General features: G+C 40.1%; 1 protein-coding gene across 2 annotated transcripts in view; it reads right to left on the reverse strand.

The window, feature by feature from the left end:
• The window catches only part of irs1 (insulin receptor substrate 1), a 60,429-nt gene that overhangs the window by 17,358 nt on the left and 20,220 nt on the right, over positions 1-22,851 (reverse strand). Inside the window, exon 3 of one of the 2 annotated variants that reach the window (XR_013886335.1) lies at positions 19,124-20,079. The exons of the other annotated variant lie outside the window; for it this stretch is intronic. The gene's annotated coding sequence lies outside the window, so the exon portion shown is untranslated. The remainder of the gene's footprint in view (positions 1-19,123; positions 20,080-22,851) is intronic. 2 annotated transcript variants of the gene reach the window in all.

Genomic DNA, 22,851 nt, shown 5'->3' on the forward strand with positions numbered 1-22,851 from the left:
TGCTTCAGAAGGCAAGGAGGAAACTGAAATTATAATTGTTGAAAGGACAGTCACCATCTTGTGCTGAGGAATGGGGTAAAATAGTCTATTCCGTCGCCACAAGTATCACAGACAAGGAAATGTTTCTGTTAAGAGACTTGAAAGACTAATCGGTCTTCCATCTGTGCCCACTGAATTCAATCCTGTAACATTAGATTTTTAGCTGTACGTATCTAAGTTTAAAACTTCTACTATTGACTGATTGGTATCTTAAAGTCAAAAATAAATTAATTCTAACTTATGAATGTACTTATTTTACAAGCAGAATTTTAGATTGTGCAATTTGTCTTATGGTTTTTCATCATGTGACTATGTAGCTCTATTGAAAAACATGGTGCAAAGCCACTAACCAGAAATTCACTGATACACACCCAACCCAAGCTCAGTATTTTCCAGGAATACTTTCTGTATACATTTGAATAGTTTTACCCCCTAAGCCTTCTTTTCAAATGACTTTTCTTAAAACAGAATCAGCAATGTAATGGTATCAAAGTCAAACACTGAGTTGGTTATTGCTAATTAGTAATTTTCATCCACAAGATATTCACAGTGTTAATACTGTTACAGACAATTAAATCTGCCAAAAAATATACCTTACCACAGATATCAGTCACTACAACAGGGATAAACTTTAAAAGTACACTATCAATCGTGGAACAACTGCATTTGCACCAACTGTCACCCAGACTTGCACTTGCAAGTTGCCCTGCCAATCACAATCCCTGGCACCCTTCCTCAGACAAAGGATCTCGTTTGGCGACCATAATTAAATTTCATTAAAACCACTTTAACAATATCAAATAGCTCTATTCTGTCTCAAATCACAGAGAGACTTGAGTTATCTAAACTTTAGCCGGAAACCTAAGATAAAATCATCCTCTAATATGTACATTTCCAACACAGTGCAGCTTGAATAGAATTTTGGTTCTGAATGTTTGCCAACTACAGTACATTTATTAAAAAGTGTAGACTCTAATTTCATTCTACTGTTCATAAACACGTAGTAACACATCATGCAATTTTTTTTCGGAAACACATTCATTCTCAATATATGTAAAGTAAGAGTGATGGATGTTGCTAAAATTTGCAGAAATTTAACTGAACATAAGATTTTTGCTATTGACTGGGGGAAAAAGTAAAATCAATTTACCAGTCTTATTACAATCATTGAAAAATAAAGCTCTCTGCCTGATTAGCATGTATGAATCAGCCAGAATAAAACAACTCCCAAAAATGCTGCTACTATAATATCTAACCATTAGTTACATAGGGCACAACATAACAGCATTATTGTTCTGACATCACTGAGAAGGGTTTTCTTAATATTATTGATTTTAACAGGGACACTCTCAGCCACAGCAATGATGCTATGGAAAGGTCAGCTTGCATAGAGATTGAAATAATACAGCTTACAGACCAGCAAATGGAATTGACCAAAATGAAATATGACTTTTTAAAAAATGATCATTTATGGCCTGGGGAGAGAGAGAAATCAAATTTATGCATACAAATATTTTAAAAACAGATTTCATCAGAAGTGATTGGGAAAAGCACACATCCTTCTCACCTGCAGCAGAAAAATTAGAGGAACTATACAGATCGTTTTTGATATTACTTTTTTTTAAGGTCCTCACTTGAAGTGAATCACTGGTTCCCACAGAAATCAATGTTAAAGCTGGATTAAGTCCCTTTGGACATTTCTTGCCTGGAAAAACCAACGTACAAGTTGCTATACTGTACCAGGTATGTGCATTCCTAAATGAAATAAATTACCAATTAAAGTAAATCACAATATAAAAGTACTGTATAAATTCAACTTAGATAACACTGAATTGCCCAAACAATCCCAGAGGAGCACAGCTCTGGACTCTTATCTACAACCCTCCTGAAGCTCAACTTCTTGCTCGTTTTTCTTTCTCACTGATTCTCTCTCTTACCTTCCCCACCCTATCTGTCCCTATTTTTTTCCTTTCCCATTCTGGCTCTCTCTCTCCTTATGCCTTTCTCTCTCTGCCACTCTCTTCATCTCCACAGCTTAGATGCCTTCCCACCGATTGAGCAGTGGGAAAGGGTGCGTGGATTGAGCCGGGTGATAAGGAGGCTTGTGGATTGAGCAAGGCGGAGTTCTCAGATTGAAGTGGGGTAGATGAGCCAGGCAGGGGCCAGCTAGCTACTCACCAGCACCCAAACAGCTTTATAGTACCCCTCGACCATCCCAGCCAACCAAGCATCTGGGTCAGACTCCTGCCCCACACTCCTGCTCCTGGATCTGAGGCATTGCTCTCTCCCTGCAGTTTTGGTCTCTGCTGATGGCTCTAGTATTAATGCATGGTGGCTGGCCCAGAGTGAGAATGGGAAAGGACAAATGGCTTAAAGGCAAAAATGATGACGCAAGTTGGAAAAGGAGGCCCTTTCTCACCTCACAAATAATAGACAAATCTTACTTTCCGATCTGGGAACAGGCCCTCTCAGCGTCTGTTAGTGTTCTTGAAGTGAAAAATAATTCACCATCCTTAAGAATAATTTAAGTTCTGAGAAACTTCTGGGGGCTGGTGTTCCCTGGATTGTCTTAACCTTTTCCACCATAGGGTGCAGTCCTTGAGCATCAACCCTGAATCCCAAATACCTTTACTGCATGGATTTGGAATGTGAATTTTACTCTCGAGCCTTCTCCCTGCTTCTTTTAATCTTTTCAACGTGTCCTCCAAATTTGTCAAATGTTCTTCTGCAGAAGCCCCCGTAAGTAATACATGGTCCAAACAGACAACTACCTTGGGCAGACCCTATAAGAAGCTTTCCATAGCACACTGCAATATGGCACACGTCAAAGACACTCTGAACAGCAGCCAGGTATATCGATATAAGCTTTTAGGGTTGTTGATTGTTACATAGAACATAACAGCACAGAACAAGCCCTTCGGCCCTCGATGTTGCGCCGACCAGTGGAACCAATCTAATGACCCTCTAACCTAAACTATTCCAATGTTATCCATATGCCTATCCACTGACCATTTGAACGCCCTTAAAGTTGGCGAGTCCACAACTGCTGCAGGCAGGGCATTCCACGACCTTACTACCCTCTGAGTACAGAACCTACCTCTGACATCTGTCCTATAATTACCACCCCTTAATTTAAAGCTATGTCCGCTTGTGTTAGCCATCACCATCTGAGGTAAAAGGCTCTCACTGTCCACCTGTCCAATCCTTTGATCATCTTGTATGCCTCAAATCAGGTCACCTCATAACCTTCTTCTCTCCAATGAAAATAACCTCAAGTCCCTCAGCCTTTCCTCATAAGACCTTCCCACCATACCAGGCAACATCCTGGTAAACCTCCTCTGCACCCTTTCCAATGCCTCTACATCCTTCTTATAATGCGGCGACCAGAACTGTACGCAATACTCCAAGTGCGGCCGCACCAAAGTTTTGTACAGTTGTAACATGACCTCACGGCTCCGAAATTCAATCCCTCTACCAATAAAAGCTAACACACCGTACGTCTTCTTAACGACCTTATCAACCTGGGTGCCAACTTTCAGGGAGCTATGCACATGTACCCTGAGATCTCTCTGCTCGTCAACGCTACTAAGAGTCCTTCCATTAGCCCTACATTCTGTACTCCTGTTATTCTTACCAAAGTGAATCACCTCACACTTTTCCGTATTAAACTCCATCTGCCACCTCTCGGCCCAGCTCTGCAGCTTATCTATGTCCCTCTGCAAACTGTAACATCCATCCTCACTGTCTACAACTCCTCCGACTTTGGTGTTGTCAGCAAATTTACTAATCCATCCTTCTACACCCTCATCTAGGTCATTTATAAAAACGACGAACAGCAGTGGCCCCAAAACAGATCCTTAAGGTACACCACTTGTAACTGCACTCCAGGTTGAACATTTCCCATCAACTACCACCCTCTGTCTTCTATCAGCTAGCCAATTCCTGATCCAAACTGCTAAATCACCCTCAGATTAGATTCCCTTAATGCCTCTGCTGATAAGCGTGACTTGTGATGAGTTCTGTATATTTCATTAACCCTCCAGCCAACCTGGCATACAGATCTTCGATTTTCAATATAGGGTACCGATCTAGTTTTGCTGGTTGATTGATGGTCACCTTACAATCTCTGAATACCAACAGTCCGTTCTGGCTTAATAACAGGGACGATGGGGACAGCCCACTCAAAAAAATTATACATGTTTAATTATTCCTAAATCTTCCAGCCACTTGAGCTCAACTTCTACTTGTGTGTAAAGCATAGAGCACTGGGCAAGCTGTGCAAAACTTGGGTGTTGCCTCAGGATCAACGTAGACCTTTGCCTGATATCCTGTATCTTGCCCAGTTATTCTGAAATACTTCTTGGTATTTTCTTCATATTCCACCACCTTCAATAATGCTGAAAATCTCCAACCAATTCAACAGGATCCAATGGAGCCAATCTCAGCCAATGAGTCTTGTTCCTTGACTACAATGATCGGTAACTGGGCTAACTGATGTTGGTAGATTGCTGGTCCGGCTGTGGTACTGCACGCAAGTGGCCAGGCTGGCTGCTATGCTTTTAATTTAAGGTGCTGGACCCCACCTTGTAAATACCGATATGTATATTCTCATGTGACAGTAACAGAGGCTCCTGTATCCACCTCTATTTTAACTGGGTGGCACAGTAGCACACTGGTTAGCACCGCTGCTTCACAGCTCCGGGGACCTGGGTTCGATTCCCAGCTTGAGTCACACTGTGTGTGAAGTTTGCACATTCTCCTCGTGCCTGCATGGGTTTCCTCTAGGTGCTCCAGTTTCCCCTCTCAGTCCAAAGATGTGCAGGTTAGTTTGATTGGCCATGCTAAAATTGCCCCTTAGTGTATTGAGATGCGTAGATTAGAGGGATTAGGGGGTAAATATGTAGGGATATGGAGGTAGGGCCTGGGTGGGATTGCGGTCGGTGCAGACTCGATGGGCCAAAAGGCCTCTTTCTGCACTGTAGAGTTCCTATGATTCTAAGTGATTGAACATTCATCATTAACACAATTATAATTGGGGTTTACTTGTTCACTTTACTATTGCTTACTCTAAGTTTCAGATTCTTTTTCAGAATTGTTTTTTGAACAATGCACTAGTATTATATACCCTTTTTGTTGGCTCTTGGTAGGCTTTGTTTTGCTCTACTTTTAATCTTAATTTGCCCCCTCCTGTTACAAGCAAAACAAGTTGCACCTTTAAATTGACTACTCTCCTGGGGGTGCTTCCCTTTAAGTCCTTGGTTTGTAAACCAGATTTTCTGTATCTCTGTCCCATCTTGCTTGCTGCTCTTTGACTCTCAGCTTTGCAAACCTTCATCCCTGACTCCAAAAGTTTCCCACCTAAATTGGTTAATCTCACCTAGCTGCATGCTTTGCAAATCTAATACATCTTTTTCAGTGCTTTCTGTAGCCTGAAGCACACTTGTCTGTCTGTACTAATAGTTCTTTTGATATGGGGAGGTTATTCACACCACAAACTAACCTATCTCTTAACATCTTGCTGACTGTCGATACGAATTCACAACGTTCAGCTAACTGCTTTAACTGTGCCACGTATGCTGCTAATGTCTCCCCTGGGTTTTTCATTGCAGAACTAAATTTATATTGCTGCATTATCACAAGATTGTTTTGGGTGATAGTGCTTTTCGACCAGGTTAAGGAGCTTGTCGAATGTTTTTGCATCTGGGACCTCTGGAGAAGTCAGACTTCGAATTAGATGATAAGCTTGTGACCGGCAGGTTTAGAAGGATTAACTTCTGCTTTCCCTCCCCTCACTGGATTTTACTGGCCCTCAAAAACAATTAAAGACGCTCCACATATTGGTCCATAGCTTGGTTTCCTGGTCAAATGGTTCCAACTTCCCACTTAAAGGCATTTTAACATCAAGTTGTTGCAATATTATTTCTCACAAGGAATGTAATTCAAGGACTATTCTCCCCACTTGCAGCAGAAGACAGAAGCAAGTTTCTCTTTACCTTGTCACCAAATGTAACAACAGAGGAATTGACGAACAGCGAGGCAGATAAACAAACAGGAGATTTATTGGGGAAAACAATTATAAACATCGGACAGTAATAAGAAAGACTGGAAACTCAATGATCCCTCAGACTCCAACTGCCAAACAATCGCCTCTCCATGATTGGCTCAATGGTTCATGTGACCCACAATAATGTCATCTATCCCCTTTCTCATCGAACAAGGGGGCATGAGGTCACCACAGGTTCAACATTTCAAATCTCTCACCTCGAATATAATTTTCATTATTACATTAGGAGACACGAAAGCCAAAAGTAAAAGTTTAAGTTCTTCTTGGTATAGAGAGAGAAAATGATTATGGGTACATGCAAACCATCCCTGGAAATAGTCAATCTATCTTGGTTACTCTATGACAGTTACAATCACATCAATTTGTCTTATCAGTGTACTGTTCAACCTTGTAGTTTTTTGAAAATATGTCAGAAATTTCTGCCTTTGTAGGGACACTGAGCCCAACAATGTTGAAGTACCTTACGGTTAACATTTAATTTACTGGCTACCTGCCAACATTAACATAGCTCATGTGCTGTCAGGCTATTATTTTTTCAAGCCAGCACTCAGCGAACAAAAATATTCAAAAATAAAAGAATCGAATTGCTAATTTTATACCATTTGATTTTCAGAAACGATCATTGAGAATCACATTGAGAAAAATGAATCTGAAAAGATATAAAATATTTGAGAAATAATGCAGCAAACAGAAGAAACTCAATCATGTAAAACTGCATTACATTTAAACAATATGCACATTGCTGAATGTCAAAGAATATACCAGAAGTCTAAATTTCAATCACTTAGTCAACATTCTTTCAGATTTGTGTCAACAAGAAACAAATCTGAAGTTTACAATTTGACATTTCAGGTAGTTTTACTTCAGTCAGATATTTGATCTGTATGTAAATTAACAAAGACGGGCTGCTCACACTCCAGAGTAAATGAGCAATGGGAGGAGGTAGGCGGGTAACGGTGGTGGTGGCACACACGTCTGCTTAGCCAGCCCATCCTGCTCTAATTTTCTAGCCAACAGCCCTTCAATTAGTACGAGGCAGGACTTCTGTCCATTTCCAGGAGGAAGTCTCACCTCACAGAGTTGCCAATCCGAAGCCAGTAGTTCTGCACACCAGCAGTGCCAGCAGCATTGGACACTGCTTGTGCAGCAGCTAGGCTAAGTAAATGACATTCAGCATTAGACACATATTCATGTGTACCTCAGATCTCACTTCACCCAATTCAATGCCTCACTTACCATGGGTAAAATCACAGCATGGGAGAGTGCAGGGCTTGCATGTCACCAACAGCACATACTCTCATACCCTAATTTACGGGTCCACCCTCCTGCTTTCCTGCCAGCGTGTGACTAATAAATTCACCCCAAGATTGTTGTAAAGACAGACTGTAATTTACATCGTTTTCATCTGGATGTTGTATTGATTCTGATTCTAGGTATCAGAATCAATTGTACTGATTGAGATTCTAGGTATCTATATAAATTCCTTCCATACTCCAGTAGTATACAAGTTTTTTTTAGTAGCTCTAAAAATCTACCAGCATCAGGTGATCACTGGTTTTCACAGATATCAGAAGACACAGTCTCCCAGAATCTGAGTTAAAGCAGCACAAATGCAAATATCTAATCTGACAGAAATCAAATTCATTTTTCAGCAAGTGTATAGGGAATCTTCACAAAGCTGAGGCTGCTGAAAATCATAACTTTAAGTAAAATGACTTAATTGAAATGACTTTAAGTGAATCACGCATTCCCATAGGGATCAATGTTAAAGCCACAGTTCAATTCCTATTCAAATTCAGTTCAAAAATGAAATACTGTATGATATGTGCAGATGTGTGCATTCTTAGTTGAAATAACTTGCAAAAATAAATTACATATAAAAGAAATACATTACATGATTGTAATTCTTTTTAATTATCTCACCACAGAGTAATTTTAAATTGACCAGGACACTGAACAAGAGTTTGGAAAATGGATACAGTATGTGCAATGACAGGATCAACTCACGCTCAAGCAACACTTTAAATTTGCCAATCTTTAAAAAGGATATGGAGATGCCGGCTTTGGACTGGGATGGGCACAGTAAGAGTCTCAACATCAGGCTAAAATCCAACAGGTTTATTTGGAATCACAAGCTTTCAGAGCACAGCTCCTTCATCAGGTGAATATAAAAAGGCAAATAACTTCAGTTTAGTTATATTAAAAGGAGGAAAAACAAAATCTTGTTCTATGCAAAGACTGACTGGATTTAATGAATGTATTCTAAGGCTAGCTATACTTGCTCAGTGAATAATGGCATTACTGGACAGAATAAAACCTATTTTGGTTTCATTGGTGAAGGAAGTGGGGAGAAGTTTGCAACCTCAAAGCTTTCTTGCTGTAGCACAGGAAACTCCAAAAGATCTTTTTCTGATAGCAATTGGCAGTCCAGGAAGGAAAACCACCTACATAACTGGCAAAGTTTTGAAAGACTGCACAGAAAAAAATGTAACCAAGTCAAAATGATGTTTTGAATTTGTTTGACAGTTCTTAGAACTGTGTGCCAACTCTAACTTCACTCATTGCAGTAAACTTGGGTTCAGCTTATCAGAAGCATAAAGTTCAATGGACAGTTGTACTAAGAGGTCAGACTCTATGCTGTGTGCCAGACAGAAGAGTCAGATATAGTAAGTAGCCATTATTGCTGTGCATGAATGGAATGTGTGCCTAAGTAATGTTACGTAATCTCCTTTTCACAAGGTTATTTGTACTGAAAGATCAGGAAAACAAAGAATTTAATTTGCCAGGACACAAAAACCAAATACACACAAAGACTGATAAGATTGTTTTTCCAAAAAGTATGAGGTACTATCTGGAAAATTTCTAGATCTAACACAAAAAATATAGGTTTACGTAACACAGCAAATAGTTTCTCAGTAAAGTTAACAGACACATCAATAAACATTCAGATTTTAAGCAGAAACAATGCTGGGGCTAATAATGGGAATTATATATTTGCAATAAGTATTTACATCAGCTAATTAGTGATCACAGTATCAATTTGACAAGTTAAATTTCAGTGGTGTAGACATGCTGAAGTAGATTTTCAATTTACTGCCAATAGGCATGCCAGGAACATTACCAGGTGAGACAGAAAATGGGTTCCAACCCGATGAGCTCCTTCAATATATAAGTAGTTGTGAATGGAATGAAACACTGCATTATTGAATAGTGAACTTCTAACTTTACAACGGAACAAAGGTCATTGGTGAAGCAGCTGAAGATGTTGAGCCCAGAAACTAGCTTGTGGAACACCTGCAGTGACAGGACTATATGCATTTTAAAACAGAATAGCATGCTTTAGGTAGAACTAAGCAATCCCATAATCATCGTTCCAGATCAAAGCTCTGGGGTCTTGCCACATCCAGGCATGAATGGTGATGTATAAACAGGAGCCAGCGTTTTACAGAGATGCCCACCTTAAACAATGCTGAAACACAGTAATAGTGCATCAGACAAGGCTGTATTTTATATAATGATTCACAGCCAGAATTGCCGAGTGGATGATACATCTCAGTCTCTTCTCGAGGCCCATCTTCAGCCAGTCGATTCACACCTTATGTCATCAAGGAACAGTAGAGCACACCTAATACAACAAAGACTATGAGCCCTGACAACACATCAGCTGTATGTTGAGGACTTGTGCTCCAGAAGTAGCCATGTCTCTAGCCATGTTGTCCTAGTACAGCTTATAACAACAGTAATCCAAGCAATAAGGAAAATTGTTCCGGTGTAACCCATCCACAAAAATTGGGACACATCCAACCCAACCAATTACCCCAGCATCAGCCTACACTCAGTCAACAAGTGAAGAAAGGTGTCATCAGTGTTGTCAAATGGCACTTAGTCAACAATAACTTGCAAACAAATCTCAATTTAAACTAATCTCAATTTAGTTTCTGCCAGGACTACTTGGCTCCAGATCTCATTGCAGCTTGGTCCAAACATGTACAACAAAGCTGAATCCCAGCAATGAAGTGAGAGTGACTGCCCTCAACATCAGGCATTGGACTTAATAAGTCATAGAATCATAGAAACCCTATAGTGCAGAAAGAGGTCATTTGGCCCAGAGAGTCTGCACCAACTACAATCTCACCCAGGTACCGCACCCCCCCCCCCCCCCCCCACCACCATATCCCTACATATTTACCCACTAATCCCTCTAACCTATTGCCCTAAGGGGCAATTTTAGCATGGCTAATCGACCTAACCCGCACATCTTTGAACTGTGGGAGGAAACTGCAGCACTGGAGGAAACCCACGCAGACACGAGGAGAATGTGCAAACTCCACACAGACGGCAACCCAAGCCGAGAATCGAACCCAGGTCCCTGGAGCTGTGAAGCAACAGTGCTAAGCACTGTGCTTCCATGCCACCCCATTTATCATTACAAATCAGGAGAAAACTCTGCACTTACATAGCAGAAACAAAGATAATAGTAGGTGTTGAGGGGCTAATTATCTCTCTGCCTCAGACATCACTGCAGGAGTTCCGTAGGCTAGTTTCTGGGCCCAAACATCTTCAGCTATTTCACCAATGTTCTTCATTCCATTGTACAGTTAGAAGTTCACTACTCATTAATGATTGCAGTGTCCCATTCCTTTCACAACTTCTCGCATACTGAAGGAGCTCATCTTATGTTTCATCCCAAATGCAGGAGGGTCTGAACAACACTTACGTATGAACTCAAATGAAAAGTTACATTTGTACTACAGAAGTGCCAGGCAATGACCATCTCCAACAGGAGAAATTCTAACCTACTCCCTTTGACGTTCTGTATTTAAACCCCGATCATTAACATCCTAGAGAGAAATGGAGAGTAACCAGAAATTTAACGAGACCAGCCATTTAAATATTTCTGTCTACCAAGAGCTGGTCAGAAACTGGGTATTCCACCATCTACTCAGTACAAATCAAGAATGCAATAAAATACTCTGTACTTGTCTGGATTTGTGCAATTCCAACAACACAAGAAGCTTTGACATCATCCAGGCCAAAGCAACTTACTGAATCACCAACTGGTCCAACACCAGGACAAAATGGCAGCCATGTATACGAACTGCAAGATGCAATTCAGCAATTAGTCAAGGATTCTTCAACAGCACACCTAAACCTGTGACCTGTACCGCCAGCTAGAAAGAGAAGGAAAGCTGGGGCATGGGAACACCATTACTACCTTCAATCCATGCACAATCCTGGCTTGGAAACATAGTTCCTTCTTTGTCGCTGAGTCAAAATCCTGGAATTCTCTAGCTAACAATATAGCAGAAGAACCTTCAAAGCACACATTGAAGTAGTTCAAGACGACAACACATCACAATTTTCTCAAGGGCAATTAGGAGTGGGGCAATAAATTGTGGCCTTTCCAGTGACACCCACATCCAATGAATATATATAATATATACATTTTGTATATCAATTCACAATGACTTTTTCTTCCCCACTTACCTTTTGCTTTAATCACAATAAAACTTGTCCAGAAAGAAAGTTTGATGCATATGCACCAATCAAGCCATATCTGTGTTACAGCCATCTTGCCTACAGGAACAGCACAGTGGTTTTAGGATTACAGAACTGACATTTGGTTTCACTTTTGACTGAATGGGCATTCCTGGAATGCATGGGGTCTTTGGGAAGAATGCCCCAAAAAATATATTAGGGAGTTATTATACTTATGACAGACTCACTACTTGATGGAAAATGGCTTGATGGCTGCTGTTATCAATTACAAGAACATGAATTTGAAATTCAAGTGACTTTTTATAGACATAAATACAAGCGTGCTTTAACTCCATTCATGTCTTATGTAGCTGATTCTCCAATACAGAACTTTATCTTTTAAGTTTAAAACTTGCCACAAAGATTACAATAGTGAAGTATGGACACAATTTTTTATGCAAATGAAGTACTCAACTTGGATTCTTCGTTTTCTGAATATACACAACCACTTTTTTCCTCTGAAAACTGAGCAAAAACTAAGGATGCACAGAAATACAAGAATGTAAAATATAGAAATCAACATGCTTTCTCTATAAAGCCTTATCATGCCTTCATGACATCTCAAAGGCTTCACATTAGGTCAAACAGAAATGGCTACTCAAAGCTCCTTTCTCAAGTATTTACAAGTTTTAGTGGTACCTCTCAAGAAACAACTGCAGCCAAACATATGCTTTGCCCTTCCATCCCAGATTCCCTTTCAACAGCTTAGTCTAAATCAATACGATCAAGCTCTACTTACGACCATTCATAAATACTTTAATCATTTTTATTTATGGCACATTTCTTAACACCCATGCACTCCACTGACGCAATGCTACAGAGATTTCTGAGAAGGTATCTATTAAACTTCAAGTATCAGAAAAAGTCACTTTAAAGCTGCGCCATTTTCTTAGCAATAGATGTACATTTAATTAATACAAAAAATGTTTCGCTCACGGTCATTAACTTCCAGAATGGCCGGTAACGTATCAAGCAAACCACTTGAATGAAATATCTTGATGCCTTGCAAAGTACTAACGTGCTTACTTCTTTCACTCAGCTCACCCAGCAGAAACACATGGTCACTTACAACAGCAAGCAATTATGATCCTGGAGATGCAAGCGAATCACTGAGGAATGCAATTACTCTTTTTGAACAGATAAAATAGATACATATGAAAATTGCCATTTATGACAAAGCTGAGAACCTTTGTACTCAACCAGAAGTATTTCGATACCCAATTCAACTTCAACCTGGTTGCTAATTATCAACATTGTCCAGGAACGCAAGTGTTCAGAGCCTCAAACAGCTGTGAATGATGTTCAGTAAGTCCGTATATCAGAGATCTGATAGTAATTTTTAATTGTTTCGTTCAGTTGGACCATGCCATAATCACCAAACCACCTGTTCGTCATGGAAAGGTTTATGCAGAAAAGCAACTTTTGACCTCCACAAATCCACCAGACAGCAGTCTGTACATAACCTCCATTAACATCTGCAGGAAAAAAAGTGATCCTGTCAAATCTTTGTACAGACATCACCGGTAGTTTCAATCAAGCAGGTTTCACCTTCTCTACACACTGTCCTCAAGATGGTTGTAGCGGGAAAGATACAACCGTACACTTCCCTCTGGAATATGCGTTTGCAAAGCAGGTCTGCAAAAGGATGTTGTGGTTCTTGCTGAGGTCTGGCACAGTGGCCAGCACTGCTGCCAGGCACAGCCAGGGATCTGGATTCAGTTCCAGCCTTGAATGACTGTCTGAATTTGCGAATTCTCCCCATGCCTGCATGAGTTTCCTCCAGGTGCTCCAGTTTCCCCCCACAATCCAAAGATGTGCATGCTAGGTAAATTGGCCCTTAGCGTCAACCACACTAAATGTGCAGGATTACAGGGATAGGATGAGTGGCCGGGGGGGGGGGGGGGGGGCTTGGGTAATACGCACTTTCAGAAAGTCAGTGTAGACTCGATGGACTAAATAGCCTCCTTCTGCACTACACTGCAGGAATTCTGTGCTGTGTGTATCTGGGCGTGCACAACTGTGCATCTTCTTGTATGGTGTTCACCCAGAGAAGTTTGGTATTGCAGTATTCTGTGCTCTATAGGTTCCCAGGGACACACAATAAAATACCAACTGTGTCTAGAAGACCATCAGTGAAAAATGTTCTTTGGTCTGCCAGAGCAAAGACACTTCCCTGACCAAGTTTTGCAGACCTGCATATGCCAAGTACAGGATAATGTACGGAGAGATGCATTCAAACTTGGGGCAACTGCAACAACATTAGGGTAAGGCCATTAAGACCCTTCAACCATAGCACACCTAGGGGCTGTAAGCAGGGAGAAACCCTTCAGATGAAATGTTTGACATGTAATGAACGTTGTAAATATTGACTGCAATTGTAAATATAGTGAACATCGAGTATTAGCAGAAATTGCACTTATATGCAATGCCAATTTTGAACAATAAAATATATAAACTTGATAATTTTGGGACTTTTGCCATAACAATGCTTGCAGACTATTCTTTACCCAAAAGCATCTTTAACCTCAAGCGCACTATGCAAAATCTGTTACAAAGAAAGCCTCAAACAACCATAGTCTACTTACTTGAAGTAATGAAACATTGTGGCAGGGTTTTAGATATATATTCTGTAACAGGCAGAAAATCTAATTCATTTAATTGATTTGAACCTTAAGCCTAATTAAGGTAGGGGAGGGAGGGAAATGAGAGAAATTGGCTTCTTGCTGTACTTTACAATAAACATTTTACTCTCCCATCTGTGTCTACTAAAATGTTACTAATGCCATTGTTTTGATGTTATGGAATATGCATAAAAGAAATCCTCTGTAGGACACTAATGTTAGTTACCTCCTACAATAAAACTTCAAATACAACTCTGAAAATATAGCACTTGATCATAGAATCACACAGTGCAAAGTGCCCTTCATCCCACCAAGTCTGCACCAACACGCGAGAAATAGAGGAGACGCAGCACGGTTTCGTTAAAGGGAAGTCAAGTCTGACAAATTTACTGGAGTTCTATGAGGATGTGTCTAGGGCGGTGGATAGAGAGCCGGTGGATGTGGTCTTTCTGGATTTTCAGAAGGCGTTTGACAAGGTACCTCACAAGAGGTTATTGCAGAAGGTCAGGGGGCATGGAGTTGGGGGTAGGGTGTTAGCGTGGATAGAGGATTGGTTGTCAAACAGGAGGCAGAGAGTGGGGGTCAATGGGTGCTATTCGGATTGGCGGATGGTGACTAGTGGAGTGCCCCAGGGGTCGGTGCTGGGGCCTCAGCTATTTACCATTTATATAGATGATCTGGAGGAGGGAACCGAGTGTAGGGTGTCGAAATTTGCTGATGACACCAAGATTGGGGGAATGGCAAATTGCGCGGAGGGTGTGGAGAGTCTGCAGAAGGATCTAGATAGGCTGGGTGAATGGGCCAGGAAATGGCAAATGGAATTTAATGTTCGCAAGTGTGAGGTGGTCCACTTTGGTAGGGATAATGGTAGGAAGGATTATTACTTACGCGGCGAAAAACTGCAGCAGGCGACGGTGCAGAGGGACCTCGGGGTCCTTGTGCATGAGTCGCAAAAACCCAGCTTGCAGGTGCAGCAGGTGGTCAGGAAGGCGAATGGGATGCTGGCCTTCATAGCGAGGGGGATTGAATATAAAAGCAGGGAGGTCTTGCTGCGGCTGTATAGGGCATTGGTGAGGCCGCAGCTGGAGTACTGTGTGCAGTTTTGGGCGCTGTACTTGCGCAAGGATATTTTGGCCTTGGAGGGAGTGCAGAGGAGGTTTACTAGGCTGATGCCGGAGTTGAGGGGGTTGAGCTATGAGGAGAGGCTGAATAAATTAGGCTTGTACTCGTTAAGAGTTTAGAAGAATGAGGGGAGATCTCATTGAGACGTATAAGATGATGAATGGGATGGATAGGATAGAGGTGGAGAGACTCTTCCCGCTCAGAAAGGATAGTAGGACTAGGGGGCACAGCCTCAAGATAAAGGGGGGGGGGGGCGCGGTTTAGAACGGAGTTGAGGAGGAACTTCTTCACTCAAAGGGTGGTGAATCTCTGGAATTCTCTGCCCGTTGAAGTGGTGGAGGTTACCTCGCTAAATATTTTTAAGACGCGGGTTGATGGGTTTTTGATAAGAGAGGGGATTAAGGGTTATGGGGAGAGGGCGAGAATGTGGAACTGAGCCACGACAGATCAGCCATGATCTTATTGAATGGCGGGGCAGGCTCGAAGGGCTAGATGGCCTACTCCTGCTCCTATTTCTTATGTTCTTATGTAAACACTTGACCTCCCACCTAACCCCATGTACCAACACTTGGCCCGTAGCCTTGAATTTTATGACGGGCCAAGTGCTCATCCAGGTATTTTTAAAAGGATGTGAAGCAATTTGCCTCAATCACCCTCCCAGACAGTGCATTTCAGACTGTCACCACCCTCTAGTTTAAAATGTTTGTCCTCACCTCCACCCCAGCCCCCCCACCCCTTCCTCCACAAAACCTCCTGCCCCATACCTTTAACCTATGTCCCCTTCAAATAAGGGAAACAGCCACTCATTAGCCACTCAGTTCGTGCCTCTCAATCTTGTAGATCTCAATCAGGTCACCCCTCAGTCTTCTCTGCTCCAACACACAAGCAATCCAAGCCTAGCCAACCTCACTTCATAAATGTCCCATCCCAGGCAGCATCCAGGTGGATCTCCTCTGCATCTTCTCTAGGAGAATCACATCCTTCCTATAACGTGGCCACTATAGCAAGACAGAGTATTCTAGTCGTGGCCTCACCAAAGTTCTATACAAATCCAACATGATTTCCCTGCTTCTGTAGGCTATGCCTCGACTGATTAAGACAAGTGGGAAATTTCTGATGTCAAAAGAAGTCTGAGGGTGTCATAATACTATCACTTTCGAAGGTTTTAGGAAGATAAATTACCGTTGTGCATACGTGCAAAGAGCATCCAAAAAGATTTCATATTCTAATACTTTTGCTGCAACAAACAAACTAAAATCAGTATTGATTAAACATTATCTGGTAGCAACCAAGTAAATTACAGAAAAGGGGATCATCATTAAATTCTTAACACAAACAAAAACCCCACAGCATATTTATACATTACACTGCACTCTCTGCAGAACTGTAGACCAGTGTCCTAAATTCCTCCTCATTTTCACAGGCTCTCCTCCTTTCTGCTCGAGTAACTTCCAGAGTCCATTTAAACGAAGTGCCTTCATTCAATCCTATTGAACATTGTCAAATGAATTTCCAGTAGGAGAGCACACTCTGGCGACTGTTTGGTCTTCAGACCTCCAATGGCTTTGGTTCTTTGAACCTGGAATCTATCCTCACCAGCTTCCTCCTTGGTGGTTAACCTAAAATAGTCCTTTCATTCTGCCTAAGATACCAGCATCTTTCCTGGATCTTCTTCCACAAAGCCCTCTGTCTGACTGATTCAGGCCAGTTGCCTCCTGTGTGAAAGGACCTCAAGCACCCCAGACATTTTCTCTTCCGCCCTCCTCCATCGGGAAAAAGATACAAAAGTCTGAGGTCATGTGCCACTGACTCAAGGACAGCATCTTCCCTGCTGTCATCAGACTTTTAAATGGACCTATCTCAGACTAATTTGATCTTTTTCTACACCCTAGCTATGATTTAACATTACATTCTGCACTCCTTTTCTTCTTTATGAATGGTATGCCTTGTCTGTATAGCAGGAAAGAAACAATACATTTCACTGTATATTAATACATGTGACAATAATGTCAAGTTTTAAAAAAAACAGTCCTTGTTATCACCTAAGTTTATTACCACTACGTGACCAAGGACAAGAAAACATTGTAGGTTCCCATCCAATCCATCATTTTCAAGTTAACTTAAATGAAGACAAGACAAAAACATTTGCAGCCTTCTCCAAATATAAAGTAATTACCAAAGATCCTTTCATTTCTGCCACACAGGAATCAGTGTGCATGCATTTGGATGAACAGGGAAACAACAGGAAGTCACACTAAGTTGACTGTTGGTTGTACGACATAAACAAAACCAGCAACCTTGAGCTCAAAAAGGTTGCAGAGTTTTCTTATAATGTTACAAGTCATTACAGCTCTCAAAATCCCATGTGTAACTGACAATTATTAATCACATTCCACTGTACAAAGCTCTTCCAGACCAGCTGCTAATATAAATTGGAATACAGCTTCCCAGTTACCTAAATGGCATTCCTATGCATCACTAGGAGAGATGCTGTCTTTCCCATTTTCACAAAGGCAAAATACAAAATTCAAAGCAAACCTGTTCGATCAGAAATAATCCAGAAATCAACAGGAAAACACAAACATTACCTCAAGGATATTTGGTTTTTGTCAAATTTCTCCATCAAATATTTATGACCCAGCACAGTTACTGTATGGGTACTTGGTAAACAAACATCTTTAGCCAGGATGACCTTGTTTTAATGTCATATATGCAATATTGCATCATCAAATTACAGTTCAAGGGGTTACCACAAATATGCTGAACACAAATCTTTTAAAATTGGAAGGTGCAAAATGGGCATCCGACATGCTGGATGTATTCCATTAAAATTATCTCTTCACCCCAAAATATACATACAGTGAGCTGAGTTTATACCTACCATACATGCTTATGTAAAAATCAAATTTTTGAGGCCAACTTCTGAGGCAAAAAGTCATAGGGTTGACTTTTACACAGTTAATGTTTTTGAGGGATGTACACACACACTTGATTTGGGCCCAAAAAATGTTTGTTGCAACAGAATAAAGTGAAAATAGAAAAAAAATGAAGGATTTATATTAATTCTCTAACATTTAAAACATTAGCAACTATATACACTTCATCTAACACAAAATAAATATATAACCTAACAGATTAACTACAGCACTTCACACTGAAATCCTGTGAAACAAATTTGATCATTATTTGAACCACCGAATTACTTCACCTGATAGCCTGGCTATGTAATATTATGTGGGCCTTTATCATCATCACTGGCAGTATAACTTGGGGAGGTGGTGAATAGTGATATTGTCACTACAGTAGCAATCTAGAGACCCAGAGTAATACTATCTGTACCCTGGTTTAAATTCCACCAGAGCCAAAAATCTGGAATTTGAAACTATTGCTTAAGTTTATTTATTAGAGTCACAAATGGGCTTACATTATCACTGCAATGAAGTTACTGTGAAAATTCCCCAGTTGCCGCACTCCAGCACCTGTTCAAGTACCCTGAAGGAGAATTTAGCATGGCTAGCACATCTAACCCGCACATCTTTTGGACTGTGGGAGGAAACCCATGCAGACATGGGGAGAACATGCAGACTCCGTACAGACAGTGACCCAAGCCAGGAATCGAACCTGGGTCTCTGGCATTGAGAGGTAGTGCTAACTACTGTGTCATCCCGGCAGTTGATTATTGTAAAAAACCCATCTGGTTCACTAAAGTCCTTTAGGGAAAGAAATTTGTCCTTCTTACCTGATCTGGCCTGCATGTGACTTCAGACCCTCAACAATGCAGGTGACTCTTAGTTGTCTTCTGAAACGGCCTGGCAATATTAGGATAGAGTTCATTCCATGTATCTGTGACCCATTGGCACAATGTTGCTTGTGAGAGTGCTTGCATATTTCTACCTTTGGTTAAATTTCTTTTTCACCATCTTTTGAATACTGTCCTTCAAAGGTTTATTTATTCAGACATCTGAGGGCTGAACAACACTTATAGGACCACTTGGAATAAATGCTACATTGATGTTGGTGGATCTCGCATCATCAAGCAGGTGGGATGTGAACAAGTGTTTTTCTTAGTCTCCTGATCTCAAGATCCACAGTATGATCCATTTCTTGCAACTGCCATCATCCTTCCAGCCTCTCTCGTAAACGGGGCTGACAAAGCCCTACTGAAATTTCTCTCTGGGGAGAGGTTTGCACTCTGATATCAGCATCAGCTTTAGTTTGTGCTAACTGTCACACAAGATGGAACCACTGTGAATCACATCTTCTCATGGCCAGTCATCTTTTTTAATATCAGTCTTGGTAACAGTCTCATTTGCTAATATGTGGATGTTAATCAGTGTTTCATCCACATTTCCAGTGCAAGCCAATGGATATGCATTCTTCTCTTGATGTCAGATGGTAAATCATTGAAACTTGAAATGTTATCATTGGAGTTAGGTGACAGAAATTTTCATTTTCTGATGGAAAGTCAAATCACACTTTTTCATGAATCCTGTGTACCACCAGGCACTGACTTCGAATGCTGAAATGCCACCTTTCTTCACCTCTGAGGACAGAGATCAAATGACGACCATTTTGGGAATGCTCATCAACTCATTCTGCCACTTTTCCTGTAGGCTGCATCCTTGTTATTTTTTCTCAGATACATTGTGATGGATCTTGTAGTACCACATTAGCTGATTGGTTGGGAGACTGCTTCTAGAATTGACAGAAGGAAAATCTAAAGGTTCCTGCGCATACTTTTATATTTAATGAACAATTATCGTAAGATGTTTTGATCCCTGCAACTTTAAGTCAACTTGTACACAAGTTAATGTAAAATTACATTTTGGTGGCTAAAAGTCATGGGGTCAACTTTTACATGAGTATATACTGTACACATGCTTCATGGTGAAGCTCATGAAAGCACACAACTCTAAGTGCGTACACAAAAATATACAACAGCAAATAATTTAGAGACACCTCTTTAATAATTGCGTTCTTAAAACCACCAAAAGCATTTCTGCATAAAATTCTGTAATTTAGTCAATTTTAAGCTTAGTAAACACCTTTAGCCAGGATGACCTTGTTTTAATGTCATATATTGCATCATCAAATTACAGTTCATGGGATTAGCACAAATATGTTGAATGCAAATCTTTTAAAATTGAAAGGTGTAAAATGGGCATCTGACATGCTGAATATATTTTATTAAAATTATATCCTTACCCCAAAATGTGATGTCCTGCAATAGCTTCCCTTACTGGAGACTTTCTATCACAATGTTATAGAAGCAAAACTTTATCTGCAAAGCTACGGATCAGGTGCTGAAAGGTGAGATTAAAATGATTGGCTAGTTTCTTTTTTTCCTCTGTTTTGGCTGACACAGGTATGATGAGCTAAATAGCCTCCATCTGTGCAGCATATCGTGTCTATCTATATTAATTTAATGGCTTCAAATTCTTTGATACTGTTGGCAAGTTGAAGTATAGTACAATTAAGACCTATTTCATCCAATTTAAGTATACTGGAAGTTTTAACTAGCTCTGTAGCATCAAGAGGTTTATCAAATTTCAGGAAGTCAACACATCCTGAAACTGCTATATACAAAGCCAGAAAAACTAAAAGAAGAATGGTCTGCATGGCTGTGTCGCTTAGCGATCAGTTTCTATAGCTTAGCAACTGCTGAAAAAGAACACTTCCTGCTGTCAAATGTTTTAACATCTTCGGTTGGCAAGAAAGATACAAACAACACAAATCATTTGAAAATGTAAAATTTCTATTTTAAGACTTGAGAAAATCTTAGAGCTATCTATAGATAACACTATTCCACTACATCCACATTATAGCTCTGTCTTTCACGAACTTTGGGCAACTACTGGCTGAATAGAAATATCTAATTTGAACATCCTTCCTTTGTTGAAGAAACATCTGAAAAAATGTTAAACAGAAATTACTACACTTCGCTATGAATCTTAGATTATTGACAAGTTTTATGGTAATATAAAGGGTTACTCATCCCATAAAGACAGAAACAGCAAAAATTCGGTGCCTCACAAAAATTGGAGCTATCTAGGCTCTCTGCAGTTGAATTTATGTACAATGCTACCACAAGAGACAGCCTGCAATATTATTTAGGAGGCACCAGCACCTTTAGCAGTGTGGAAGACAATTCAGCAGGCAGTCTTTTCACTGAAGTCCAAGAAAAAGACAATCAAGTGAGAACTTGTATAAGATACCATAAACTGTCACTATGAAGTAACCAGTTACTGTACCTAAAAAAGCAAAGCTTTTGCTAGGATTTTATTATTCTCCAATAGATTATTTGAAATGGTATGGCTTTCCCCACCCTCAAATAGCACATGACATTTTAATACTCTGAAATCCCTTCATTTAGTGCTATTACAATACTTGCACACAGACTAAAAATGGAAATAATGGTAGGTGTTTTTTTTTTAAATAAAGCCCAGCTGTTATAAAATCCATGACCTCGATTTTAAGGACATTACATTCTAGCCATAATGGCCCACAGCTACTGTACCTATGCAACAAGCCAAACATGTGCAATCCAGAAGGTTATTTACAGATAAAATGCAAGCACTGAAAGCTCGGTGAAACTGATTATGGTTGACTAGGGTAAGTCATCAAAGAATGAAAACTAAATTATTTCAAGATTCTCAAGTTACTTTAGCTGTTACCCCACTTAAAATGTATTTTTTCTCAATTCTGTACTTTCTACTCATAATTTTACCAGTTTATCTATTGCAACCCTTGTTACTAACAAACTGGACAACCACATAACAAAAGGAGCAAATGTACAACAGGTTGTCATTTTTAATCCAATTAAAAGTAGGTGGAAATTTACTTCAATAGTCAGTATTGTGCTTCAGCTGCTTAACCCAACAGAGATCTTTTAAAAGTGGGACTACCTGTTTAATATTCCAATTCCTTTGGATACACACAAAATTGTCTCATTTGTTGGCCCACATCACACAGTTTACTTTCTCAATTTGTTACCAACTTTGGAATTCCCTCAGCAGCAAAGGAAATAATATAAGATGCTCCATTGTACACCTTAATTCAGATCATACCCCTATTTCATCAGTTATTAATATAAGTGGTAACCCAATCAATTTGTATCCCATCTATCCTTTTTAGCATTCAGAAATAGTTTTGATGTTGTACAATTTGTACAGCCTTTTCACACACAAGTTTCTAACAATTGAGAAAAAAAGTCAAATGCAGAGAAAGTTCAAGTGCAATAATACAAATGTCCAAATGGAGCATGTGGAGTCTCTTGAAATATTTGAGAAAATTTTTAGCAAACCTGCAGAAAATATAGCATTTTTTGCAATTATAATTAGGAAAATAGGTTTTCCAGATTAGAAAGCATCAGCAGTTACTGAACAATGGCAACCATTACAAAATAATTACTGACATCAATATCACCTTCACTGAGTATTTGGGGGAAAACGCAAGATCCAAGATGCA

Source organism: Carcharhinus amblyrhynchos, chromosome 3 (genome assembly GCF_965287045.1).
Source record: "Carcharhinus amblyrhynchos chromosome 3, sCarAmb.v2.hapA, whole genome shotgun sequence".
NCBI classification, from domain to species: domain Eukaryota; kingdom Metazoa; phylum Chordata; class Chondrichthyes; order Carcharhiniformes; family Carcharhinidae; genus Carcharhinus; species Carcharhinus amblyrhynchos.